General features: G+C 48.4%; 1 long non-coding RNA gene across 1 annotated transcript; it reads right to left on the minus strand.

Annotated features, from left to right (window-relative positions):
- Positions 1-19,666: 19,666 nt before the first annotated feature.
- LOC147651872 (uncharacterized) lies at positions 19,667-26,485 on the minus strand. Its single transcript, XR_015290320.1, has 3 exons — positions 26,372-26,485; positions 21,005-21,103; positions 19,667-20,033 (listed from the first exon to the last, which is right to left on the minus strand). It is a non-coding gene; the product is annotated as an uncharacterized LOC147651872 (long non-coding RNA).
- Positions 26,486-26,741: the final 256 nt, after the last annotated feature.

Consider the following 26,741-nt stretch of genomic DNA (forward strand, 5'->3'; position numbering starts at 1 on the left):
CACTGAACTCAAGCTTGCCCTCAAGATGCTGTTGATTCATACACTGGAGGCCAGATAGTTCTCTCTGCTAGGATAAATTTCTCTGTCATCTGGAGATGGACCAGGAACTGTGGAAGCCATTAACTCCCCAAATAAGGACAATTCCTGCTTCAACCCACCTCCAGAGAAGGCTGGAGTAGGCTGAAAACAGCCCCTTTCTCACCTTCTGTGTTAGATGTGACCCTGGAGAAGTTGGTCTTTGCTCATGTGCTTCTCCTCCGGACAGGGATGTCCAGCACCCACACCTGCTTGTGCAGCTCTGGCTCCCAAAGTGAGGGAGAGTGTGGGACTAGGATTGCTCTGCTGAAATGGTGGGGAAAGACAAAAAACACCTCATCCTTGGTGACACACAGGTGCAAGAATGATGGACGCATAAGATCCATAGGATGTCTGGGCAGAAAGGTATGTTCAGACCTCCTCACAGCCATCATGGCCCTTGGTGGCAGCGGAGACAAAGGGAAGGTCTTGAAAGGCGCACATGGAGCTGCCTCTGCAGCATGTTCTGATCTCCCCTGTGAAGAGTGGAGCCCTCCCCATGCCCTGGCTTTTTGTCAGCTGGCTCCCTTGTCCCTGCTGCACACACACATTTTAGCATTGTCTGCAAAGGAGTTTGGGAATCGATATCGCAATTGTGTTGTAAGTGAATTAGTTATAGATCAGCTTGGGGTAGGATTAGCTTATACATCAGCAGGCTGGCAGGTGCGGGGAAGGAGTGCAGGCAGACAGGCATGCACACACATCCCCCAGTGTGCTCCTCTACTTCCCAGCAAGGAGAGGAGGGTGAGGGCTCTGCAGGCCTGGGACTGCTGCCCTACGAAGTGCTGCCAAACTCTGGCATCCTAGGCAGGTGAATTCTTGCTCCTGGGTTTTGCAGTTTTTGGGAGTGTGTGTCAAGTGTGGCAGGGCTTCAGAAGCAGCAGAGGTGATGTTATAACCCAGTCTTGAATCTGCAGATGTGGAACAAGGATTCATCAACTGGCTCCATACAGTCACGGCCCCATGGCTTGCATTTCCTGCAAATGCCCACACCTCCGGCAGGAAGCTGCTGGGGGCCTTTATCCCAATATTTTTGCAAGGAGTACATAAAAATACCATAAATACAAACGAGTCCTTAGAAATTTCCTTTATATTTTCTTAAAGATTGAAACAAATTGCTCTTTTTTAGTTGCCATCTGCATACCTGGGATCTTGACTTTTTTTATAGTGACATCACATGAAAGCTGTATCCCCACACAGGGATGGAGAAACAGAGGAACTGATCATAAGCTGTTTGCTGCAGCCAAAGTAGCTGATTCAGTGTGTCCACACAGATTCTCGGCACCAGTCAATACACGACCAGTCCAGGACCCCACTTTCTTCTGGTGTGCTGCCCACTTCTTGAAGTCCCACTAAGACCCTTGTCATGACTCCAGGATAGTCTGACTTCTAAAATTAGCCCAGTGCCTGGGTCCATGCTCAGGGGTTTTCCCTTTAAATAATCCCGCTGCCTCCCCTCCCACTTTTGCTTTGACTAAGCATGCTGCAAAAACAACTTGCTTCTAAAATAAGCATCTCCTCTAACTCCCAGTTTAAACCTGAGTAGCCGAGCATGACATAGCGGAGTTGGGATGGCAGCTGTGCCATCTCTCAGGCTACCTTTCAGTGCAATGGCACCTGGAACAGCTGGGACAAGCACATATGTGGGTTAGGGCAGTGTGGGCTTCAAAGGGGATCAGGGATCTGCTGGGAGTGTAGTGGGATTATTGGGTATGAGAGAGAGTGTCCCCACAGTAGTACCTGCTGCTGGACAGTCCATCTTCTCTGAAGAGCACATTTGACATCAGGACGTGTTCATTTGGTGAGATGAAATACAGGCAGACCTCTGAGGAATGCCAGGCCTCTGGGCAAGGGATAGTGAAATGACTTTTCCCTGGCACCTTGTGCTGACTTTCCTAAGTAACCCTGTCTCCATCCTTCTCCTTATGTCAATCCATTTTTCAGCTGTGGGGCCAAGTTGCTACAGCTCAGTTTACACCCACAGGATTTGAGCTGGAGCCAGATCCCAAGATCAGTTTCAGTCATAAATCTGGAGTAGTTCCACTGAAGTCAGGGGAGTTAATTCCAGATTTACACCTGGTGGCACTGAGGTGGGACCCGGAGTGTTTCTGGCTTTGGGAGTGAAAGGGGTAAAGCCTATAGAGGATACACCCTGGCAGGTTGCAGTGCTCGACCCCTGGCAGTGCCTGAGTATCCCATGGCTGGAGTTATTAGAGCAAGCCTTCTCTTTATTATTTGATATAATCTATCCCTCCGGGTTTCCCCCACTCTGCACTCTGGGAAACCGAGTGGAACTAACCCGTATAGGAGGATTACAGGCTCCAAATGGAAATGGTTGCACCAAGCCGCCAAGCGGAGCTCCTTGCACTGAGCAAAGAGGGCGGCTGACAGCCTCAATGACATGCCAGCACTTAAAATGCTGGATGATGGATGAATGTCATCCTGCTGGGAAGGGAAAGGGGGGTAGGGAATAAGAGGGTTGGGGGGGGGCAAGGAGGGGAGGGAATCCAGCCCGGAGGAGCCAGGGAAGAAGAGCTGGCACCAGAGTTGACGTCCGCACTGATCCTCATCCGTGGGCTGTGATTCATGGGGAGAAGAGAGGGCTGAGCTCCTGTCCGCGGGCCCCACCGCTTTCTGCACGCTGGATTGAAATTTTACTGCTGCTGGCAGCTCTCTTGCCCACAGCACAGGCACATGCACAGATGTATACATTTCTATATGCACACACAGGACACACAGGAAGAATGTTTAACAGATGTGTGTGCAAATATGTGTATATTTATATAAACACCTCCCCTTGACATATATATGCAAACGTGAGATTTCCTCCAAGACACTTCATTAAAGGCCATCCTTGTCCCCACCCTTCACTGTTTATTATAGTTCATCCACAAATCACATCTATTAAATGACTAAAGGTTTTCTGCTAGTTTGGTTTTTTTTTTTGTATTCCCCAGATGTCAGGGGATGTCAGTGATATGGCTGCATTACTCAGAATATTGCAGTCCTGTCCCCAGAGTGCCCGAGCAGGGGATTTCTCTCTCTGTCTCCTGTTGTATTCCTGACAGCAAAGTAATTTGCTTATATAGATTCTGGCAACAAGAACAACACAAAGCCTGGCTGTTTGACAGTGTTGCTTTTTTAACTCGGGGTTGAACAGCTTCAGTCTGAAGACCTCTGGGATTCCTCTTCCAGGGCTGTTGACTCCTGGGATTTGCTCCAGTGTTGGGTGACTGTAGATGGGACCATGGTGGTGCCTTCCCCAGTACAAGGGCTGCTGAAAGGGGTCCTATTGTTGGCTGTGCCCTGGGCTGAGGGCAGAACAGGACCCTTCCTGTGGGCAGGGTCCATGGTGCTTTTCTGCTCAGAACCTCATACTGCAGGCACAGCACACCACATGTGGCCCCCAAAGCTGTTCCCAGAGGCACAAGTCCTGGAATGGCCAAAAGTCCACAGCTATTCTGCAAAGACGAGGACAAGCCGGGGGGGAGGAATCCTGTGCCTCATCATGCCAGTGAGAAGAGCACGTGTTCTCCAGGTGCATGAGCACATCGATGCTCCAGCAGCTGCTGCTTGGCCAAGCAGCTGACATGCTGGAAAATGAAGCAAAATACATCTCAGTGTGTGCGAGTTGTGGTTCTGTGAGGCCAAGGGGGCAGAAGAGGGGCTAAGAACAGAGGGATCTGGGAACAGAGTCCATAGGGGCAGTTCTGTGAGTGGAGCCCCGTTTGGGACAAGTGTGATCCCCAGGAGTGTTTCAGCAGGCTGCGCTCCTGCCCCTGCACAGCGCTGACCCAGCACCCCCGGGATCAATCCTGTCACCCACCTCCGACAGCAGCTGCTTAACCGCGCACAGCAACCCGGCACAGCAGTTTCGGCAAGAGAGAGAAGAAGCCTGTATCCAATTGAAACCGCAGGGGGGATTTAGGGAGGCAGAAGGTAATTTCCCGAGCTGGAATATGGCCAGCATACAAGGACTAATATCCTGACTCTTGGGGAAACAGTCATGGGATCTTTGCTTGCTGAGAGTCATCCTGATCTCTGTTTTAAGTCAGATCTGGAAAAAAGGAAAGAGAGACAAAGGGAAAAACCCTTCCAAGATGTCAGGGCTTTGGGGCACTGCTTAAAGCTCCCCTCACCACAGGGAAGATTTTCCTGGAGGCAAAGCTGCCAGGCATCCTCAACACGGAAGCCTGGCAGCTGATACATGCCCCCTTGCCCTGAGGCTCCCCCATCCTCCCAGATGTGGCCAAGGAGTGCCCTGGCTCTCAGGAGGGAAGTAGGGTGCTAATGTCCACCCGTAGCGTTACAGAGTATTGCTGCAACCTGGTCGTGTCCTTGTGCCAGTGTTTCCCTCTGCTGGGAGATACCAGGGAGGCTCAGAAAGGTCTCAAGTCAAAGCAAATTTGGGGACAGAGGGCTGTATGCTAGTACCAAGCAGCCCACACTGCAGCCCACACTGCAGCTGTGGAAAGACTTCTTGATTGTGTCCAGAATTTATTTCAGCAAAAAGATAACTTGCTGCAGAAACACCACAGAGGGTAGAAACTGCTGCAGAAAGGATGGGGTGGGAATAAAGGCAGCTGGTGGCCAGAGCAGTGGCAATGTGTACACTGGTAAATGCCACTCCCAACACAGACAGCTCCCTTGCTCTTGGTATCTGGCATTGGGAAGGGATCCCACGGACTGCTTGGTGCCACAGAGCAGGCAGGAAGGAAAGCATCCCTGACATGCTGGGGCAGGTGAGGGCAGGCTGCTTTGCGAGCTGGCTGAGCTCACATCCCCAGCTTTTATGCTGCTGGTCTGGTTAAATGATTTGTTCAGGCAGAGCAAGAGAACCCCAACCTGTGCTTGTGTGAAGCCATCTCAGCGAGTGGGGCTGAAGTGCTGGTCTAATGGAAGTGAGGGTTGGGTTAGCACTGCTGGGACAGCCCAACAGCTTCTTGCCTGAGGGAAGGAGTGAAAAGACCTGCTTTAAAATTTGAAACACTTGGAAACAGCACTGGAAGCACTTCTTGGTTAAGAATTATTGCTATTCCTAGTGTGGCTAGAAAACCTTGAATGTGAGCCATAGGATAGTGTGTCTTTAATCAGTGTCTGCAGCAGGTTAATAGCTAGTGCTCTCCTCACCTTTACAAGTGATCCTTTCAGGTCATTTTTTTCTTATGGCTGGACTCCCTGTGATCTGCCTGCTGGCTGGCAACCACTTCTTGCATCATCCCCTTGTCTGTTGCTGAAACAGGGCAGGGGATAACAAGCAGCAGCCCATCTCACCGCCCCATACATCATGGCCAAGATCTGTATTCTGACAGTTGCATTTTGTCTCCTACTTTCTGAGCAATGTTTCCTCAGAAAGTCAGGAGACAAAAGTATCCTCAGGTTTGATTAAAAACCCAGGGCAGGCAGACACATCCTCCAGACCACCTCAGGAGATCTGGTTGCTGGGAGTTGTTGTCGCCCTAAATTGCATCAAGGAAGAGCAAGAAAGCTGCCAGTGCTTTGCTCTGCTGTGTGGTCTTGCTGCTTCACCAGTTCCTCTGCTTGTGTTCCTGCCTGCTGGCAGCCAGGAATGAAACCAGCCAAGGACTAACATTAACAAGCCCTGACCATTGCATGGTGCCTAGTAAGAATTTGGTCTCTTGTGGCTGGAGTGACTGGGGGACACCCCTCATAGGTGGAACATGGATCAAAAAACAGAATCACCGTTCACATGAAGACAGTGGTGAGCCACAGCATGGGTTTGGAGGAAGCAGGGAGATTTTCATGAGAAGTAAACCAAATATCCTGCCAGGGCCTGTGTATCACTAATGCAGTGGAACATCATCTCTGTGCAGTGATTTTCTGTAGAGCCACAGCCTGCCCTTAGAGCTCAGAAAGAGACAATTTTGGCCATTATTAATAAAGCTCTTGGTGGCAGCCTCTTGCCTTCCCTGATGATCAGGCTCTGTGTTTCCCAGCCTGGCAGAGAAACCAGCTCCCAGTCTTCCCACTGTCCCCCCAAGGAAGCTGTGTTTCAGGAGCAGGGGAAGGTGCAGCTCCGTCATGCTCAGTGGGAGAAGTTGCGAGCACGTGTTTCAAAGCAGGACTGAATCGGCTGCTTGCAATTCTCTGAGGGTCCCATGTGTTTGCAAAGGCAGCTCTGTCAATCAATAAAAAGCAATCACAGTAATGAAGTATCAAGTAGGAAGAAAAGATTTCAAGCTCTACATTGTTGAGGGATTGGGGGGTTTTCTTTAAATGAGGCAAGAGAGGCTGGGAAAGCAGAGCCCATCAGGGATGACAAATCTGTTTCTTTTAGCATGGGGGAAGTGGCAGGACCGCAGCCCCTCCGACCGGATCCAATGACAAGGGAAAAGCTGAGAGAGGACCCCCTTTCTGCAGACACGAAGGACAAGCCAGTGGCGGCGACTTTCTCTCTGAAAAGTCACGTTTGCCAGGGGAGGCTGTGAAATCCAAGACTTTCCCAAGAGCTTGTTCCCCTCCCGTCCCCCCCCAGTCTGGGGAAGGGAATCATTCTGATTTTGTTTTTATTATCGTTATTCCCTCCTGGGTGAGTGCTGGGAAAGTGGTGAATTTTGCAGCTGCCCAAGAGTCGGTGGGAAGGGGGATGTGAGGAAGGCATGCCAGAGTAAGGGTCCCTTATCACCTTTTCCCTGCCTTCCCATGGGACAAGGCTTAACTGAAACCAAAGCATCTCTCGTTGTCTTTGCCCTCGAACTCAGTTAGTTACCCCACACAACCTATTTCCCCCTCAGTAGGACCTATGGGGTAGCTTGTGGCATGCAAAGGCAGCAGTGCCCCAATCATGCAGTAGTGTGCTGGCTGCATTGGCAAAGAGATGAGGAAAGGTATTTACCCCAGCAGTTGTTTAGAAAGCAAGTAATGAGCTGCCTTATACTAGAGTACAAATTGCCAGGGACTCTGGTTAGTAAGGCTGGTTAGAGATGGGGAGCTCCCTCCTGCCAGTGCTTGCCAAATTGATCCATCTTGCCAAGGCAAGGCTGATCCTAACAGGGTTTTTTTATTGCCTTTTTTAGAGGTAGGTCACTCAAACCATCTTCTGTAATGAAACCTTATACAGACTGTAGCAGTCTTTACCTGCAGCCATGCAGTCTCCAATAGGGTAAAACTCTTTCTTGCCATAGCAACATCAATTAAAAAAAAATCAATGAGATCTCTACCTGGAAATCAAAATCTCCACTGATCCATGGAGATAAGGGCTGGATGTGATTGCATATGGTCTGGGAAGGCCTGAGACAGGGTCTGGGATTTCTGTGAAGGGATGTAGGTCAGTCACACTCTGTTCCATGTCTCTGATGCTAGCTTGTAAAGGAATTTTAAGTAATTCTTTATTGGTATGAATTCATTACGGCCACAGCCCAGACAGGTGAGTAAGGCAGAGTCAGGGACATCTCCACTGCCACATTTGCAGAGGAGAGATGATCAATGTCCTTACACCTGAACTTTCCTACAGGGCAGCTGTAGTCCCTGCAACAGCTTCAGCTCTTACCTCTCCTCCCTCCTCCACCTCGTGCTCACTCTCTTTGCTTTGATCGTACTGATAGCCAGAGAAACACTGGTCACAAAACATCCAGATTCTGAGAGCCTTTGAAGGTACTGATAGCATGAACCATTGCAGTGGCAGGAGGGAATGAAAGAGCCACAGGCTGTGGGGACCTCACCAGTGCCTCCCACACGAATAATGGTCTTGCAGTATAACTTGTGCTGTTGCTCCGAGAGCAGCACATAGAGAACAAAATCCCCTAATTTATTTGATGTTCTAGCAGAGCTGCTTCTTTAAGCAGGTGGCAGCACCCTAGGTTTCAGTGCTGCAGGCCCTGGGTATAAGGCAAGCTGCTCCAGCTGGGGACTGGCTGCAACTCTTTTCCTGGCCATGACATCCCAGCTCAGCTCAGGGAGATGTTGCACCTGCCTGCCTTGAGCCTCAGCTTTCTACCAGCAAAGACCTTGTCTCAGAGACAGGGTCAGCTGCTCCTCCCATCCTCTGTGGGCTTTGTCCTTGCTGGGGAGATACATATGTGGAGGGAAAGGTGCCCTCTTGGCTGGATGGGCATGTACAGATGCTGGCTGAAAGGCATTTGCTTGCCTTTCCAGCGGAGGGAAGAAGACAGAAAATGCCACTCAATTCCAAATTTCTTCATGGAAGCAACACTTGCCATTGTTGTCCACCTTTGTCAAATCAAAGAGACAGTGCTAGTCCCAGAACTCACTGAGCTTTTAGTAAGGGTCTGACCAAGAACAGCCATGGTTTTGTTGGGTACTTCTTCCAGTCCAGCAAACAGCCTCTAGTTTGGGCCATAGGAGGTGGGAGGAAGAAAAGAGGACAGATTTATTCAGTGAAATTAATGGAGTGACACTGGGTGTTAATGGCCTATTTACCAACATCTCCTCCTCTGTCTTCACTGAGCCTGAGAACCTGCCCTGCCCTCAGCTGCCCCCCTCACGCTTTCCCCCCAGTTTGTTTCAGACTCACAAGGAAGCCCCTTCTCAGTTGGGAACTCCAGAGCCAGGCCCCCACAGAAGACCTGACTCAGCTTACCTGCGTGTCTCAAGTGCACGTCTTCTCACTCCCACCTTGTCTATACATGCTGGCAGGAAAGATGAAGTTGAACAAACCATTTACACGCCAAGTGGATTAGCCAAATTGTGTTAAGCTCCCGCAGGGATGTCCTTGTTCACAGCCTTCATTTGATTTCTCTTTCAAAAGCCCACCAAGCTGAATGTGATTATGGCCTCTTAATCCTGCCTGCATGTGTCCACGTGGGGTTAATGCAGCGTAATAGATGCCCTTTACAAGTGCATGCTGGTGACCACTGCTGCATGGCTAAACCCTCAAGCCCAGATGTTCAGCAGATGTAAACCCAAAACACAGACTCTGATTGATAATCTTTGGCCAGAAAGCTGTTCTCACAGCTAAAATATGGAAGGGAAACTTCATCTTCCCTAGGCTGAGCCGCAAATCTGTGTCAGAAGCAAGAACCACTGTTGGCACTCAGATCCAGACGGGTTCAACTCCTGCAGAGCCCAACACCCTTGGCAGGTCCAGTCTGTGATCAGAACTTGCTTTTTCCTAAAGGTTAGGAAGTGGTACCAGAGTCCCAGCCCCATCAGGAGTACTGCCCTTCCAGTCTGATCACCACTTGTCAGTATTTGCAAGCTCCTGCCCAGGGGTGGCTCTGCTGACAGGCAGATTTCTTTGAAATACTCTTTGAAAGAGTATCACTTTCCTAAGGCAGAAGCTACAACCGAAATGTCATTGCAGACAAACAGCAACAGTGGAAATCCATAGAGCTGCTCAGGTAGGTGTTGCAAAGCTGTCTGGCTCTGCCCAACAAGCCATGGGGGACTGTAAAACACATGCAAAGATATTAGAATTGTTGCCTCTAAGAAATAAGGAACCAAACTGATGTTGCCTTCAAGGAAGGAGGGCCACAAAGGGCAGAGGGAAGCATTCCCTGATCCCCCAAGTTTAAGTATGTGAATCATACTTAAAAACAAATCCAGGACTTGGGACTGCAGGATTTGTCCTGTCCAGAGCACCTCTCCCTGTTTTCACAGAAGAAACCACCCCAAACAATTCACATATCTACAAGGAAGTTTGCCACAGCAAGATGTGCAAGGTGTTCCATTTAGGGAGAGAAACCTGCCATGGTTCAATCCTATTATTAGCAAAAAAAAAACAAAACCAAACAACCCAAACAAACCAAAGAAACAAACCTCAAAGACCTTCTGGTCCAGAGACAAGGGGGATGGAGCCACAGGGGGTAATTTCCATAACTCTTTCAGCCACCACTCAGCACACAAACTCTCTTTACTCAAAGTCAGACCGCCTGCCAGGGGAGCAAATCCATTCCCCTGGTATCTCAGGACTGTATCACATAATCCTCTTAATAAAGCAATCAAGTGCCAGATTAAAAACAGTAAGGTTTCTACCCTGCTGGAAGGTTTTTTTTTCCCATCACTAGGCGGAAACCTCCTTAAAATGTGTTGGTTTTGCTGGACTGACCAAAAATAAAAAAATTAAATCCCTCCCCAACAAGTAAACGGTAAAACTGTTATTTCCCCATGGAAACTGTTGGGTTTGCCAGAATGATATTTTCCATTAAAAATGTTTTGCTGGAGAATTCCCAACAAGTCAGGCTGCTGCATCACTGATTTTAATCGAATTTAGAAATTCTTGTTTCCCTTTGTTCTTAAACTTATATTTAGGAGTGGGGATGGTTACAGATCTGTCTGCCTCCTTCACCAGCAATGTAATGTCACCCACCAAGCGACACGTACAAAGAAAGATAGCAATGAAAACCCAACGTAGCTCTTGCTACAGTCGGTGCTCCCTAGGCAGAAGCATAATCTCTCACAAAGCTGCCTCAGCTCTCAGAGCCCCCTCGATCTCCAGCTGGTTTTTTGGAGATGCTCATTTTCCTAAGCATAGCTCTAACAGTGAGGCTGTGCTGAATTCACAGATAATCAGTACCTAATTGGATTAGGAGCTGATAATATCTTTGACCTTTTTTTAATGGCTTGCCTGGCCTGGCTTTCTGCAAGGCTGAGGCTTAATTTTAGGCAGGAGTTTTTTCCACAAGTGAAGCGTGACCCTGTTAACCTCTGAATCAGAGAAGTGACCTTCCCTCTCCCCAAGCACTGTGGAGCTGTTGGAGCTTGTGAGGAACACACGGGCTTCACAAATCTCTGGACAAACAGACTGAAACTACCTACAGAAGTCAGAGTCAGGACCTGATTTTCAGCCAGAGCTGTGCTGGTATTGGACTAAATCCTCACACAGAAATGGTGAGTCAAAGGACTGTGAAGCTCCTGTGAAGTTGGTCTCCCTGCCAGTGTCAGCTGCACAAGTCACCTCCTTTCCTCACCAGTTCTTCCCCATGCGATGTGGGGGAAATGAATCGCCAGTGCAACAAAGGGTCTGGAGATTCAGATATTGGGTGTTTGTGAGACAAAGGCACAGGGATGTTTGTGCATTTGTGCGGTTACATATTGCTCTGGCTCACCTAGTCCCATCACTGCAGCTAAGTGTGTGCTCCCACACATGTGAGTGGGCTCATGCACAGGCCCAGCACAGCTGAGAGCAGAGACAGTGTGTTTCTGTTACACCTAGCTCATGCCTAGCACAGACACACTCTATTTTGGGGCATTGGGATTTAAGGAGATGCAGGGAGCAGGAGGGGAGGGAAGGCTGCCTGATGAACAGCAGATGTTGGTGATCATTGGATGGAGCTGTTAATTTAACTGGAGTTTTTTGAATAGCAATTAGGTTGGGGTCTCATTACTGTAGCCAAGTGGCACAAAGATGTGCTGTAAAAACCCAGGGAACAGGGATGTGCACCGGCAGAGTGACAACACCGATGGTGTATTTAGGACCTGGAGCAGTAAATCTTCTCACTTTCCCAGAGTTCCTTCTCCTGGGTGGTGCTGGCTGGAGCTTGGCACCTGAACCAAGCTGCTGGGCTTGTCTCAAGATGGGAGGCTGCAAACACAGTGAAGGGTAGTGAGTGTGTGTATTCCAGGAGCAGAGGATAGGAGAGAAATGAAGGTCTGAAAATGGTGTCAGTGAAGTGGTGTGAGTGAGCAGTTCTCTGCCTCAGCCAGGGACAGCGATGGAAGCAGGACAAAGGGTGGAAGAAGGGTTTGGAAGTCTGTAAGATACATCCAGGTGTCCTAACATGTCAGAAGATGGGACAGGGTGTCTTGGTGCTTTAGAAAGAGCATTACCACAGAACAAGCGGAGCAGAACTACAGCAGGGTGGATTTCCATTTCATGTGGTAGTCAGAGACCACATATTTAACTGCTGCTTCTTCAGCAAGCTGGGATTTGTGTTTCACACCTCTGCTGTGTAGGGTCGCCCTAACACTCACAGGGAGGGAGCTCCTGCTGAATGTGGGCATGAGATCCACCAAGTCCATCTCCCAAGACCCAAAGGTGCCCTCATCAGCACATCCTGAGTATTTGGTGTGGCTTAAAGAGTGCATAGAGGGCAAAGGCATTCCTGCCCCTGCACAGCCTGACCTGAGCCTTTCAATGTCTGGTACAGAGTACAACCCAAGGAGACGATAGAGGCAGGACAGAAAAGTCCCAAGCAGAGCTTGCTTCTAACACAGGAGACACACACAGACACATAAAAACCACATTCACTCTCCTAATGACATGATTATACCTTGCTTCTGTCTTGGGAGAAATCAAATGATCCAGGTTCAAAACAACCAAAAAAACTTCCACTAATGAACAAACTGCCAAACTAGAGTGCAGCAGGGATTTGGAGGGTTAAAATGATTGGGATTAATTAACTGATTAATTAAGCCCTCACATCAGCCTTCATCCCTGCAGCCCTGCTATTGCATGAAGGATGTACTGGGAATGTGTGATCCTGTCAGCACGATGCAGGAATGCTGGGGGGAAGGTGCTCAGCAAGGGAATTTTACACACACATTTGTGACTGTGGGGTTAAAGTTGTCTATGCCCTGCAGACCTCGTGTGAGACACCTTCACACCTCTGCCCTGATTGGAGTGGCTGCACATCGGGGTTGCTGGTTGCTTAGAGATCTTAAAAGAAAAACATACTTTTCAAAAGCCAAAGGGATTTCTCTCCCCTGAGGGCATGGTGCTTCCCTTTGCTGTGCCCTGTTGTAAACTGACAGCAGCCCTGCTCTGCTCAGCAGCCCGTGATTCCCACTGCCTGATTGTTCTGTAGGAAGGGAGCAGTGGGTGTTGCAGTGTGGTCTCAGAGGATGGTAGCTGTGGGGCTTTTTGCACTGGTCTCTAGCCCCATCTGAGTATTTAATGTTCAAAACATGGTGGGACCCTTCATTTCACAAGTGGCCAATCTTACTGCATGGGGACTAAAAAAAAAGTATAATGATTTTAGCTTTTTTTCCAATCCTTCCTCACACACAAAACAACCAAAGAAAGCCTCTCCATGCCATGAGGCCACCTGTTTGCTTCCCACGTTCTCACTTGGTAGAAGTCTATCCACCAAACATACCGTTGGTGGATCTGGAGGATCATCTGCTTCCTGGGTACTACTACAGTCTTCAAGATTTTAAATACTGCTGTACTCAGTACTTCTAACACTTCAGCTGTTTACAACCCATGCTCTTCTCACAGTCAGAGGGCTCAGTGTCTGGAAGGGTGCAAACGACTTTGGTTCATTAACAAGACCTGGCCTGAGCACTTCTGCAGTTTTACAAATCTGCACTAGCTGATCTCTCTTACATCGCAGCCCCTCCCATCAGAGTAGGTGAGGAGACAAAAAAACTCATAGGGGTCTGTACACACAAGAGTTGACAATGAATCTGCAGCAGGTATTTTTATGTAAAGCACAAGCGAAAAAAGGAGAGTGGTTACAGCAGGGTATAGAGTATGCCCAGGCAGATTAAAATAGCCTGCCTTGGAGATATCCTTCTGAGAGTGGATGACACCAGTTTAGCATGTCCCACATGTGTTTGTTTTGCTGGGTGCAAGCACAGCAAAGGAAATGGCAACCGGAGCTCAGCCCACCACTGCTTCACAGCTTCACACTATAAATAAGGCATCGAGCTATTGCACCCACCAAATTCTTCCCTGTCTTCCTGTCTACTGCAGTGTAGTGTCTGGGCTATGTATAGCATCAGCCCCTTTGTGGTATCAGGTGTTTTCTCTAAAGCTCTGGCTCCCAGATTCTGGGATTACATGGTCATCTCTGGGGTTTTCTTGGAAAAAAACAAAGCAGAAGCCAGAAACAAAAATTTAAGGTTAGAGTCCAAATGCATCCTAATGAACAGAGCTGATCTGTTTTGCTTAAAAATTTCTTATGGAGAAAAATGTGGTTATTCCAGCATCAAGATCCTTCTGAGGAAAATATTTTGATACAGGTTTTTTATTTTCTGATCAAGAGAATCAAAGAAACTATACAAATCATTCCAGCTTCAAATTCCCAGGCTGAGCAGCAGGCTTCATTTTAAAATATGACAAGAAATTTCTTCTTCCCAAGTTACATTTCCAATGGCAAAAGAGATTTTTCTTGCTGGTGTTTTCACTTTCTAGATTCATGATTTAGTTGCAATCTGCAGTTTGGAGATTTTTCTCTTTTTTTTTTTTTTCTTTCTGCAAAAAAAAGTTCTATCTGCATTTCAACTTTTCCTTCTGATTCCCCACTGAGAACGACTTGGAAATACCAAGATTTCCAGCAAATGAAACCTTCTCTTTATTTTTCTGCATTGCCAGGTTGACAAGACAGAGGGTAAAGAGAAGTTACTCCAAGTTCCAGGCACAATGTCTTGGTTCTGAGTATGAACATTGATTCTTGGTGCTGGCTGCCTCAAAGGCCCTGACTCTGTCCCAGGTGAGCACTCTGAGTGTGTGGAAGTACCACAACAGCTCTCCCTGGGAGCTCTGCCTGTAGAACATGTTGTTGCAAAGGCACGGGGCTGTCCTGAGAAGATGAACAATTTCCAGATTGTGAACCCCGCAAGGGTTCAAGGTCACTGTTCATTTGCCACACACAAAGGAGATTAAGCCACGGATGGAAGAGATGGAATTTTCATCAGGTGTCAAATAGGTGGCACAGGCTGTAAAGTCTGCAACATCCACACTTGAGGGCTCACACAGCAAGATGAGCAATTTCTACTGTTCTCAGCATGGGACTCTTCAGCAGCTGAGCTCACCTGGGGGCATGAGGCAGCTCTCCCACAGGGCATAGGCCTGAGCTTATCTGGGAAGAGAAGAGACTTCTTGTCATTGAGTGCTGGGCAGCAGCACTGCTGACAGCTTGCTCTGTCCATTCATGCCAGCCATACTTCTGAGGGTCCTCATAGTCCACACAGAATCACACCAAATTCTTATTCTTCATGAATTTACTGTGATTGCAGCAGTGTCTGGACAATCCCAGGGAGATGCTGGAGCCATTGCATATCTCCAGGGCACCAGACAGGTCAGGAACTAAGAAGAGAAGATGGATACACAGTGCAGCAAAAAGAAACACAGTGACTCCTGTTTCAGAGGCAGAAGAAATGGAGCAGAATAAAAGATTAAGTCCTGGACTCCCCCAGAAAGTTTGGTTGATGAAAGTTTGAGTACATCCATGAACTCCTTGGGTATGAGTGAACGGGGCAGCAGGGTCAGGCCTCCCCCTTTGCAATTCCTGGTTCCATTGTCGTTGGCAAACACCTGGATTTAGTATATCCTGGATGGGCACCAAGATGTGCAAACTGCTTTTCATCCCCACAGCTCTTAAGCTGCAGCTCCAGCTTCCCTGTTGCCCTGGATGGGGCAGAGCTGAGGGTTTGCTGGTGCTGACTGGAGGGTGTCCAGCCCCATGCAGGGAATGTGGGTGCTACTCACACTGAAGATGGGGTGCTGGGGACAATGAAGTGCTCCTCACCCAGAGAAACTTGGGGACGCCAGTCAGGATGGCCTGAAAATCACAACCATATGGTGCATGAGAAAAGGGGTGGAAGGAGGCAGCAGGCTGTATCAGCCATGAACTGGGCATGTGAATCCCGCAAGTGACCTCGCTGATCTGTTTTTTGGTATAGCAAGAATTTACGTGGACAGTGAGATGTACCAGTCTGGCAGAAGGTCAGAGCAGCCTCCAGAGTATATTCCAGCACCCTCTGCAGACCACCGTCCGCCCAAAGTCACCATCCGAGCCTTTGGGTAGCAGGGATGGGTGACAGGAGACAGCCCCAGCGAGGGAGCGCTGTGCTGTGCGATTCGGGGAGCGAGGAGGGCAGCTCAGAGAGGATGCTCAGCGCAGGGCTGCAGGCAGGGGGGAGCTGCCAGCGCAGCCTCCCGGCGCAGAGTGCTGCCACTTCTTTTTGTTCAGCCTGACAGCGAGCACCTGGCGCCCCACGCGCGGAGCCGGCGGCCGCCCGCGCCCGCAGCGAGCGCAGGCACACACACGCGCTCAGCCCCGCAGCTCGGAATCCATGCAAACATATGCTGCCATTAATGTGAAAATCACTTCTGCAAACATGAGGGTCTCTCTATTCACGGCCTTCCCCTCTCCCTGCAGGGAGGAGGGGGGTCAAGTGCAGACCTTTTATGTGAAATCCCTGAAAGGGACAAGGGGGAGAGAGAGGGAGATGGATGGGGTTGATCGTGATACGGAAAACAGGACAACAGCTCAGACTGAAATACAGGAACTGCTCTCCTGCCATGAAATGTACTAAATCTGCAGTGTTGCCTTCCTTTCTCTCTAGCCAAACACCTCACTGAGGCTGCCAGTTTTGCCCTTGCCTATTTCTGATAAATGCAGGAGGGGGCTCTGTAGGATGGTGTGACCAGATGCTGCAATGATGGATGCTCATATAGGACCTGAGGGGGTGAATTTCTGAGGGGGTGGCAAGCCCCCCTTGCATGGTTAAAAAAATGCTGATGAGGACTGCTAGCTAGAGTAGTTGTGACCAGCACTGGAGTACCCAATTTTCCTCTAAATCATGGCATATATTTTGGCCAGCCCTGATATGCACAGCCATATCAACAGAGGCTGGTTATCTGGATGCTGCTCCTCTGCCTCATTGCAGTGCTTCAGTCTGCTTGCTGCAGACATTTATAGCAGATTCCTCTCCTATTTGGGCAAAGTGGCTTCTCCGATATCATCTATATCACTACCTGCCTGCTGTGAAACACCCTGAGTTGCTTTGCCCCAGCAGTGGCAGTGTGGACATCGGTGGGCAGGTTTGGTTCACAAAGCATCAGGGGTCTTTAAAACAGCTGGAAGGGCTCTCTGAATCTGAATGAGAAAAGAGACACAGCTGACATTAGAAGAACCAAATGGAGTTTCTTAACCTCCCAGTTATTTGTCAAAGGCTTTAGAGCAACACTGTGAGATGTCACCAAAGTGCCTTGCCCCATTCTGCACCCACCTCCCTGATGAGACCGGCTATGTCCCTTGTCTGACCTGAACAGAAACAGCTTTATGTCAGAAAGACTCTTCTATATATCTGCAAAATACCTGCAAACTCTTCTGGGCTGTCCTTGGTTGCTGGTCTGATACAAAAAAATCTTCAAAACTTGGAAAAACACAACCTTTCTCTGCATTTTGTTTCTCAGCACTGAGTTTTCCTTTGAGGGGGAAAATTCTCCTGGCTCAGCTTTATGCCCATCTCAGACTCATCTCAAAGCACCTGGTACTTTATTGCATCTCCATTTTGTTTCCTTGTGATGTCCTAGACCAAGCACGTGTGCTGAATTCCCCAGCATCTGGCCTTCGCCCATATCTATCTGTTGGAAGCTGAATGCATCTCTGATTTGGGAAATCAATCACATTTAATTGAAGGGTGATTGTTTTCACATACGAGCCTGCCACATCACTTTCATCTTTATCACATTCCCTTTCTCTCTGGGTTTTGTGTGACAAGATACTGCAGAGCAGGAGGGAAGAGGTTGCTGACCTTGGACCTGGATATAATTGAAAAAAGGAGAGCAGCTTCTTCCTTTCTTTCCTCGGTGGATCAGTTTGCATTTCCCTCAGTTGTGGGACTGAGCACGTGCATATGCACCCAGAGCCACATTTAATGCTGCCTCACACACAGCTGTGTTGTGATGCTGCACAGCAGAGAAGCTGGCACCCAGCATTGCTGTGCCATGGAGGTCTGGCCCCTCAGTGAACCACAGCAGGGAAGGGGGAATGACACAGCATTGGTCTGACGTGGCAGAGTGTTCTGGGTGCTCGGTGTTTCTGGATGACTCTGAGCATCCTGAAAAGTAGTCCCAGGGAGATCAGCATGGCTTTTTAATAAAATTTTGGAGCAAGCCTATTTTCTATTCTGTCTTGCATTTTGCCTGGCCACACCAGACTGTCTTGAACCAGGATTCAGTCTTCTTTTACTGGAACATTATGTTGCACAGCAGGGCTCTGATTTTCTTCAAAAGCTTCCATAACACAGATGGTGCATGAGCAATCCCTCCCAGTAGACTTTTGCAAGGACTTGTGCAGTCCAGTCCCATGTGGCCACCTGTCTTGTCACCCCACTGGCATGTACCAGTCTGAATAGCTGATAAGCTCTCAGCTCAGAGATGTCTTCCTGTCTGTACCAGCAAGCTGAATTGTAAGCTGCTCCCCAGACTCCAGTTTGAAGGTCTCTATAGTATTGACTTTCTTGCATTGGAAGTGCCTCATTTATCTTATGCTCTGCATTTGTCTTTCCTGCCAGTGTAGTAGTAAGCAATTGAAGCTTGCTGCCAGCTTTTCTCTCTTAATGATATTCCACATATGCAGACAAGGATCTGAATCAGAGCTCTGGAGTCAGTTCTCACTTCCTCACTTTGGAGAAATGTATCTTAACACAGTAACCTTCCTTTGCAGTTTGTCTTGGGTCTTGGCAGTGAAACAGCACCAATACCTACCTCTGAAGGCTGTGGTCCAGGGCATGTGTCCAGATTTTAGACTCATTTGAAGGCTGATTGTGTCAACAGGAAGGCTCCTGTTGGCTCTGATGGCTCTTGGACTGGGCAGCCCCAACTGTCTCCAACTTTAGCTTTTTTCCACTGGGGACAGATTTGTCCCTTCCAGATGTGGGGAGAGCCTTTCCCAGCAAGGACCCAATAAGAGCCTTTACCAGACAAAGGTTCTTTTCAAGATGACCATGGAAGGAATTTTAGGTTCCTCTGGGTGGATGATGCCTGTTTTTTCTTATGTACCTTCACCACTGGCCTCTCTTTCTGACAGGTGTTGATGACTTGCAGCCCAGGCAGACAGGACTGAAAAGGGTAGAAGGACTGGAGCTTGTATGATGGAGCTGTGGGTTGCATTGATTTCTAAATAAAACTTTCATCAAGACACAGTGCCCCACTTCCCTCCCAATTTTATAAAGCTCTTGTCAATCTCTGACACAGCTTCCAGGGCAAAAAACCCCAAAGCTGCTGGCATCATTGTGAAGGTGTGTACACAAGCAGAATGATGGGCAGGGAGTTGGATGTCTTCCCTCTGTGGAGAGGAGCCAGAGCCCAAGACAAGTATCCTCCAATGTACCTACTCCCTGGCTTTTCCTCAGGGCCAAGTCACCCCATTGTGCTGAGCATGCTCTGCTTCCTTTGGGCCTGCTCTTGCCCAGAGGGGATTTGTGTTAGCAATTAACTTTGTGGTGACTGTGTGGGTTACAAGTTACATTTAACAAAGTCATGGTGGAGGTGGACAAGGAAAAGTGTGATGTTCATCAAGGCTGGGGATACATGGGCAGAGTTCTGTGCTGGCCTAGGGATTGAATGAGGACCCCGAGTTCTCCTTATCCTCTCCCAGCCCGACCTTCTGAAAGCTGACAGGAGTGACTCTAGGGAGCCAGCAGGACAACCTTTTACTGTGAGCTGTGCCTTTGGTGGAGCCTTCCCCATCACTGGGACATGGTGGACTCACCCCTCCCAGGGCTAGTGGAGGACACACAATCTCCTTGCCCAGAAACTGCCATGTTCTGGAGCAGGAGGATAGAGAAATCAAGCCAAAAGCAATGATCCAAACATTATTTGCCTCTTGCACAAAATTTGATGGAAACAGATGGAACATTTGCAGGTTTTTATTAAAAAAAAAATAAAATCAAAGCCCAAAATTTGAAAGCAATCTTGTATTTGCTATTAGTCTTTTCAGGCTTTGATTTTCCCTCTTGGCAAAAAATAATTGACAATTTCCATCACCAAAAGACTTCCGCCACTGAGAACTAAATATAAAGTCTTCTGTGTTGAGCAGAGATGAGAGGAAGGAGAAATACTTCACGGTATTAGTCCAAGAGGGATTGGAGATCTGAGTCTGTCTCTCTGTCCAGCATGCAGAGGGAGCAGAGACTCTCCAGAGCACTCTGAGTTGTTGCTGTGCCTCACTAAAGTGGAAAAGTTTTCCTTTGTGAGCATGAGGAGTATCTGCCATTTTAACCAGTGCCTGGGGGTCCAGAATGGCCTGAGCAGTCTTTGCTGGCTGGCAGAGGAAGCCGTTGGAGCTTTCAGGGAGGACCATCTGTGTTAGAGAAAGGGAGACATCATAGCAGGGGTGTATGGAGCAGTGGACCACAGGGTGTCCTGGGGATGACTACAGGGTGTCCTGGGGACATCCCCAAGAGAACAATTAACACTGCAGTGGCCAGAGTATCTTGTCCTTGGAAGTCTCTTTACCTGCAAGAGTCAAGAGACCAGAGCCAAACGCCTTCACTTTCATCCATCAGCAGGGTTGGAGGAGCCCATGGCCTCCCTCCTCCTCTTTCCACTGGCATTTGATTCAGACATGCACTAAAAAAGGAGCTGTCGGTTAAAGTAAGAGCTGCTTTTCCAGCTCCCAGAGGATCCCCCTGGTGTGACCTGCAAGGTGTTGCAATCCCTCTCTGCCACTGGCCTGCCTGGTTTTTGTCACACATGCACACACCTTCCTCCCCCTTCTACGGTGCTTATCACAAGCGTTTTGGTAGAACTGCCCTTGTCATATAAATCTAAACATAATTCTCTCTTTCCTGTTAAGCTAAAGAAAATAAACGTGTAGGGCTGTTACTGGAAGCCAAGCTGTAGGACTGCCCTAAATTCTCTTCTTATTGAGTCTGGGCTGAAAATCACTCAATTCTGCTGAGGACACACATCTATGCTTGCACACGCAGGGAGGGAAGGTGGGAGGGGGAGGGAGAGAAAGAGAGAGAGGGAGAAAGAGAGCAAGTGAGAGAGAGAGAGAGAGGACACGGTGTGTATAAATATCTCCAGCTCTCTAGATAGTCGGCAGATTTATTCCGCTGCCAAGCCTGCAGAAAATTGACTTGTTTCATGGAGGCAGGCTATTGACACATTACCGCAAGGAGGGTTAGGAGAGAAAGCGGTGCGGCTGGCGCCCCTCTATTATACGATAATGTAATCAGCATTGTGGGAAATGACTGTGGGTAAAATGGCATCGCTGACATTTATATTAGAGGATATTGATGGCAGGAACTGTGACCACATCTATCGTACCTCCCGTTTGCCAGGATTGACACAGACGGCTCTTGTTGGCTGGATTTCCTCTCTCTCTTTCTCTCTCCTTCCTCTTAGCTCCGTTGCTCGCTGCTGTCACTGCAGATAGATAATTGAAAAATGGATCTCACCTTTCCAGCAAACAGGAGTGGTTCAGGCAATTACTGCAGAGGTTATCTACTCAATCTCTAGGCCTCTTCTCAGAGAGAGATTCAGAGGAAATTGGATTTTACATGGATGTTTTATTCTACAAGGGCTTTAGTATAAACAGAGGCAAGGAGACACCAGCAGACTGTATGGGTGAGAATCACATGCAGAGGGGCAGGGTGAGGTTTTGACAGTGGGGCTTGGCTGTAGATGTGGTGGTAATACCATTTGGCAGTCCTCTGCAGAATTTCTGATCTCAATTTTTTTTTTTTTTTTATGTTGCTATTGTTTTTTCTTCTCATGTTTTGCAGGGTTTTTTAAAAGTGGAGGCTAAGAGAGGCCATGTTCACCTGCAGCCATTTGGCTACATTTTGCCCCCAGAATTTTAAAATTAAAGGGAGTTGTTCCCAAAGGAAAGAAAAGCAAAGAGAGAGCAAAATGCTCTGAAGATGAGAGGGCAGAGGAGAGCAAGATGTAATAAAAGAGCTCTGGAAACTGGCTCTGAAAGGAGAGGAATTTCTCTTGGGCAGGGAATATTACCCATAGGCCTATTCGCCATGAGCATCCTTGAAGAGCATTATAACTTGAGGTGTGTGGTTATATGAGAGGCAAAAATATATCCATGGTCCTTTCATACACGCTGCAATGCCAGGCTTTGAGCTGAGCTTGGTGGCAATCCAGCCCTTCTGAGCAATTTGCAGCTGGTATCCTGGCCCTTGGAAACTGCTGAGCCAGGGAGGCCAGAGGAGGATGTTTAGGGTCTTGGTGACCTTGGCAGTTTCAGTGAGCACACAGGGAGGCTGTGGGGTGACCCTCAGAAAGGCTTGGCAGATGTGTCTGATCAGGGACCATTTTCCCAAGAACAGCATTCTAAAGTAAGGTCTGCCAGGGAGTGCTTGGGAAAAGCTCATTCCCCATTTAGGGATATTCACCCATCTTTTCATATATTATGTTTCCATAGGTAATATGTAACATGTGGGGTGTTTGCACGTGGGTAAATACTCATGAATGTGGATAAGAGCAAGGTTCTTGCACCATCCAATTGGTTTTACTCCCAGCCAATGCAGGCTGTGTGGGAGCAGAGCTTTGCATGAACAGCTCTTAAACAGTTATCCCAGATGGAAGCAGCAGGGATGGTTTTGCAGAAGAAATTCAGCACAGCATTAGACAGTTTCATCAGCCCCTTGCTGTCCCCAGCAGAGATTCGTGACATCCATGGGTGCTGCTCTGCAGCCCTGGGTCTCTGCACCCTGCCATGTGCTGCAGTCCTGCTGTCCATCACCTGTTTTTTCGCACTCTCCTCTGTCTGTCCCCTGATGTCAGTGCTGGAGGTGCTCATCTCTCTGGCTGATCAAATCATTCCTGACGTGCACAGTGGCAGACTCTTCCTCGCTGAAAGTCTGTCTCCAGGGTCCTAGGTGAGGTCCTGCTCTCTCTTCCCCAGACAGTGAGACGGCAGAGGTGGGGAAGGGCAGCGAGGAGGAGTAGGATGGGCTCTCCCAGCCCTTACACCTCTTCACTCCATAATGCTGGAAGCCAGAGGGCCCCCACAGCCTATTGCTTATTCTGGCAGTGAATGCAGAGCTGGAGATGAAGCCAAATGGCTTAGAATGAGCAACAAAATCCCCATTTTCAAGTGAAAGAAGAGATGAGCTGCTGGAGCTCAAGCCTAAGGCAGCAATGGCTGTTATGTTCCTCGAGATCCCTGAGTCTGGGAGGGATGTTTTTTGGGAAGCCAAGCACAAGTGATGTGGCCGATCCTAACCCAAAATTTCCCAGCATTAAGCTGGCAGGCTGTGATGGGGACAGGAGGTCCAGGACAAGTAAGGCTTTGTGTTTGCCCTCATCCTGCATCTGTCCTGGGCTTCCAGTGTTGGCCATGAGAAAAGATCTGGCCTCCTGTAACAGGACCCCAAAGCATAATCATCTAGGTTCTGTAGGAAGAGGTGGTCAAGCTCTTTGAAACCAGCTCATTAAAAAAAAAAAAAGAAAAAAAGATGCACAGGGTCAAGCCTGTGGAGCTCAAATTTTCATCTTGATTTTTGCAGTTTCTTTGAGTAAAGGAAATAATACTAAATAATGTGACCCTAACCTGCATCTTTTGAAGAATGAAGAAAATCTGCAAATGATAGACCAAAAGAAGGTGAGAAGAGGAAGAAGTTTCAAAAATCAGCAGCAAAAAATTTCAAATCACAGTGAAATAACACATTGGCTTCATTTCCTTCTGAATTTTTTCATTTAAAGAAAAAGGCAATGAAATGCTGCTGAAATGACATTTTTGACAAAGTGCCATTTTTCAGCGCGACCTCTTGGACCCACTCACACCAGTGCTGCTAACTAGTTCTGCATTCATCAAAGCCTGCAGGAGCAGGGGGCAGAGCAGTGTGTACTGATGATCACAAATGCCTTGGATTTTCAGCACACATACCTTGGATTTTTTTCCACCACCACCCCCCAGGTCTAAGTCCCAGAGCAGTTTTCGCTGGAGATGTTCAGGCTGGGGTATTGGTGTCTGTGACTTCAAGGCCACAGAAGAAAAAGAGGTGGCTCAAAGAGTCTTCTTGGTCATCAAGCACCTTGTCTTATGGATGTGATTTACTCTTGGGATTGCTGGTTCCTGACAGGCTTGTGCTGACACAGCTCTGGAAGGGAACATGGCTTGCAAAAGATGGTGAGCTTTCCATCTCCAAGGTGTCAGTCTCAGTGGACAACCCCAAGTTAGCACATAAAGCAATGTTTCCTGCAGAGTGCCAGGGTGAGGCTGTGCTGAGTCACACAGAGGAGGCAGCAAGGCTTCCACTTTCCCTGATTTCAAAATCAGGAGCATATGGTACCCAGAGCGGGATAAGAGACCACACTACTGCCTTTAGTAGTAAGAGCTACTACTAGGCCTTAGTGATTGACCATTGTAGGTTCTGAAAACCATAAAGAGTCCCCTGATACATCTAAAAGCCCAGTGGTTGAGCTGGGTGTCCTGGTACGCTGTCTCCTCTATAACCCTGCTTCCATTACTTCACCTAGATTGCTGTGGACAGTTATTGCCTACTCATAAATAGCTGCTGTGTTCCACCTTGGAGGAGACTGCATGCCACAGAAGTGGGGAGAAGGCTTTGCTGCTAAATAAGCTTTCATGAAGTGGGATGGATGCCATGAGACTTAATTTCCTTTAAAAGCTTGGAGCTCCTTGGATGGAGGAGCCCAACATTATTTTATTAGCATTACCACAATTGTTAGTGGTATTACTAATATAAATCTTACTGTAGACATAATATCTGCTCAGGATTAGAAATTATGAAGCTTGACTAGCTGACTGAAATGCTGGGTCTCAAGCCACATTTCCCTGCTGGGCACACAGTGATTGTCCACTAATGGTCCCAGCCCCACCACAGCAGAGGATACAAGCCCTGGAGACCTTGTAAAATGCAAGACGTGAGCATGTTGTTGCTTTAGTTAGTTTTCCTTGGTATTACCCTACTGTGGTGAGATATCCACCTTGGATCAGGGTCCTGCCTGTTTCTCCAGCCCCAGAACAAAATAAAACTGTCTTCAAAGTGCTCCCAGCCCTGATTTAGAGATGCTTAAAAGGTCCTGTGCTTTGCTCAGCTGGTGTTTAACCTTTTCCCATGTCCTTGCCCTGGCCATGCCAGCCTTTACTCCCAAACAGAGCATCTTTTGAGCTTTGCTCTCCTCACTTCTCTTGGTATGCACCCGTGGGCAGGAGGAAGGTGGGAAGGATCCATGGCATTGATCAATAACTCTTTCCTGTCCAGCCAGGAACCCAACCCGCTCAACTTTATTGCTGCAACCAGATCCTGGCTCGAGGGATGTTACAGCAACCAGCCTGGGCTGTGGGGGCCAAAAGAACAAATACCTCCCTAACAGGCATGACTTCAGCCAGCACATGCCCCGCTGCCCGGATAGCTCCTCTGACAGAGGAAGCCCCTGTGAGGATTTACAAGTCCCAACCACTTCCTGAAATCACCACTCCTGTTTGTTATCTCGCCTTCCCATCACCTGCAGGGTCCGGATACTGTTTGAAGGGAAAGGAGAGCCCTGAGAAGGAAGAGGAGGAGGTGTGCGAGTCCTGGTGATCTGGCCATTAGGCTGGGGGATGGCAATGGACCCCGATGATGGAATATCTGAGCACTCTGGCTCAGTCTTTTTATTACCTGCAATGGAAAATGAGTGCCAGCTGCAAATCAGGGATTTCAACAGCCTCTCTGAAGGCATGTCAAGCATTTTATGGCTGGAAATACATTTAGGGTTTATTATGGGCTGCCCACTGATCTTTCCTGCATGCATGCAGTGGCTGGACCCTGTTCCCACCCTGCCTTTGGATGGGAAGGAGTCCCCACAAATTGATCGGTTTTCGGATGGCAAATTGATTGGTTCCATCTGCTGCTTCTCTACTTTCTTTATCCTGAGCAAGGATTTAACCTCACATTGAGACAGGCTGGAAGCTGATTTGGAGGACAGCCTCAGCCTGCATTGGGATGCAGCATATGTTGCAGACCTGTCAAATGTCACACAGAGCAACACTTGCCCCATGGGTCCCTCTGCAGCAGGAAGAGGCTCTCCCCTTCCCATCACTGTGCCATCACCTCCTCAAACTTCGGCACTCAACACTTGTAAACTCCACAGCTTCATGGAAGAGCACCCCAATCATCTGGTTCCCTTCTGGGGTCTTGGGAAAGTGAGCCAGCTAATGGGAACTGGACCACTTGGAGGTGGGAAGCTGGCAAGACAGGATGTAGAAACACAGTTTTGCAAACCAGCCCAGCTCCTCCTCTACAGGAGCTTGGCCACAGCCTGAGCTGTTGGAGAAAACATCTCTTGCCTTCACTTCTAGACATGCCACAGCCATGTCTTCATTGCACCACACACACCTCAACCATCCAAGTCCTTCTGTTAAACTAAGTGATTAATAGCTCTTTTAAATTTCTTATTGACAGGACTCCACTCATCCCATTGCATAACATCACATTTTCAAACTTCCTCTACCAAAAAAATGGACAGGAATTTCCTTGTAGTGTTCTGATATTAGGAATTTGGATCTCAAAGGCCTGCAGAAAGTCACCACCACTGGTGATAAAACAGGAGAGGAGGGATAAAAACAGGGATGTATGTGGGGGAAGGATAAAGAACAAAGGAAGGAAATGGAGGGCCACTGGAGTAAACCTGAGGAGCTGTGGGGAAGGTCAAGGCCTGATACCTTGTTACCCGTGAGAGAACAGGGTTGCAAGGTCTCAAGTGGAAGAACCACAGTCCAAAAGCAAGCTGGGAAAAATGGGGCTGTAAATCAGTTCCTGCCCAGTGCTGTGACAGCTGTCTTGGCCTGAGCCATGGCTGACATCTTGTCTGATGCCATGGCAACCATTCTGGCCCATGCCATAGCTGTCACTTTGGCTAACCCACCCCAGCTGACCACCGAGTTTACAAGCACATCCCCCTGCCATTTTGTACCTGAACTCACTGTAGAACGGGTGAGTCCTTCATTAAACTCACGGTGCCCATGGCCCTGTCAACAAGGAAGGGCTGTAGCACCCCTTGGTGCCTTGGCTCTGGGTGCTGCTTGCTTGGCAGCCATTCT

The sequence above is a fragment of the Cyanistes caeruleus genome, chromosome 8 (assembly GCF_971803275.1).
Source record: "Cyanistes caeruleus chromosome 8, bCyaCae1.hap1.1, whole genome shotgun sequence".
In the NCBI taxonomy this organism is placed as follows: Eukaryota; Metazoa; Chordata; class Aves; order Passeriformes; family Paridae; genus Cyanistes; species Cyanistes caeruleus.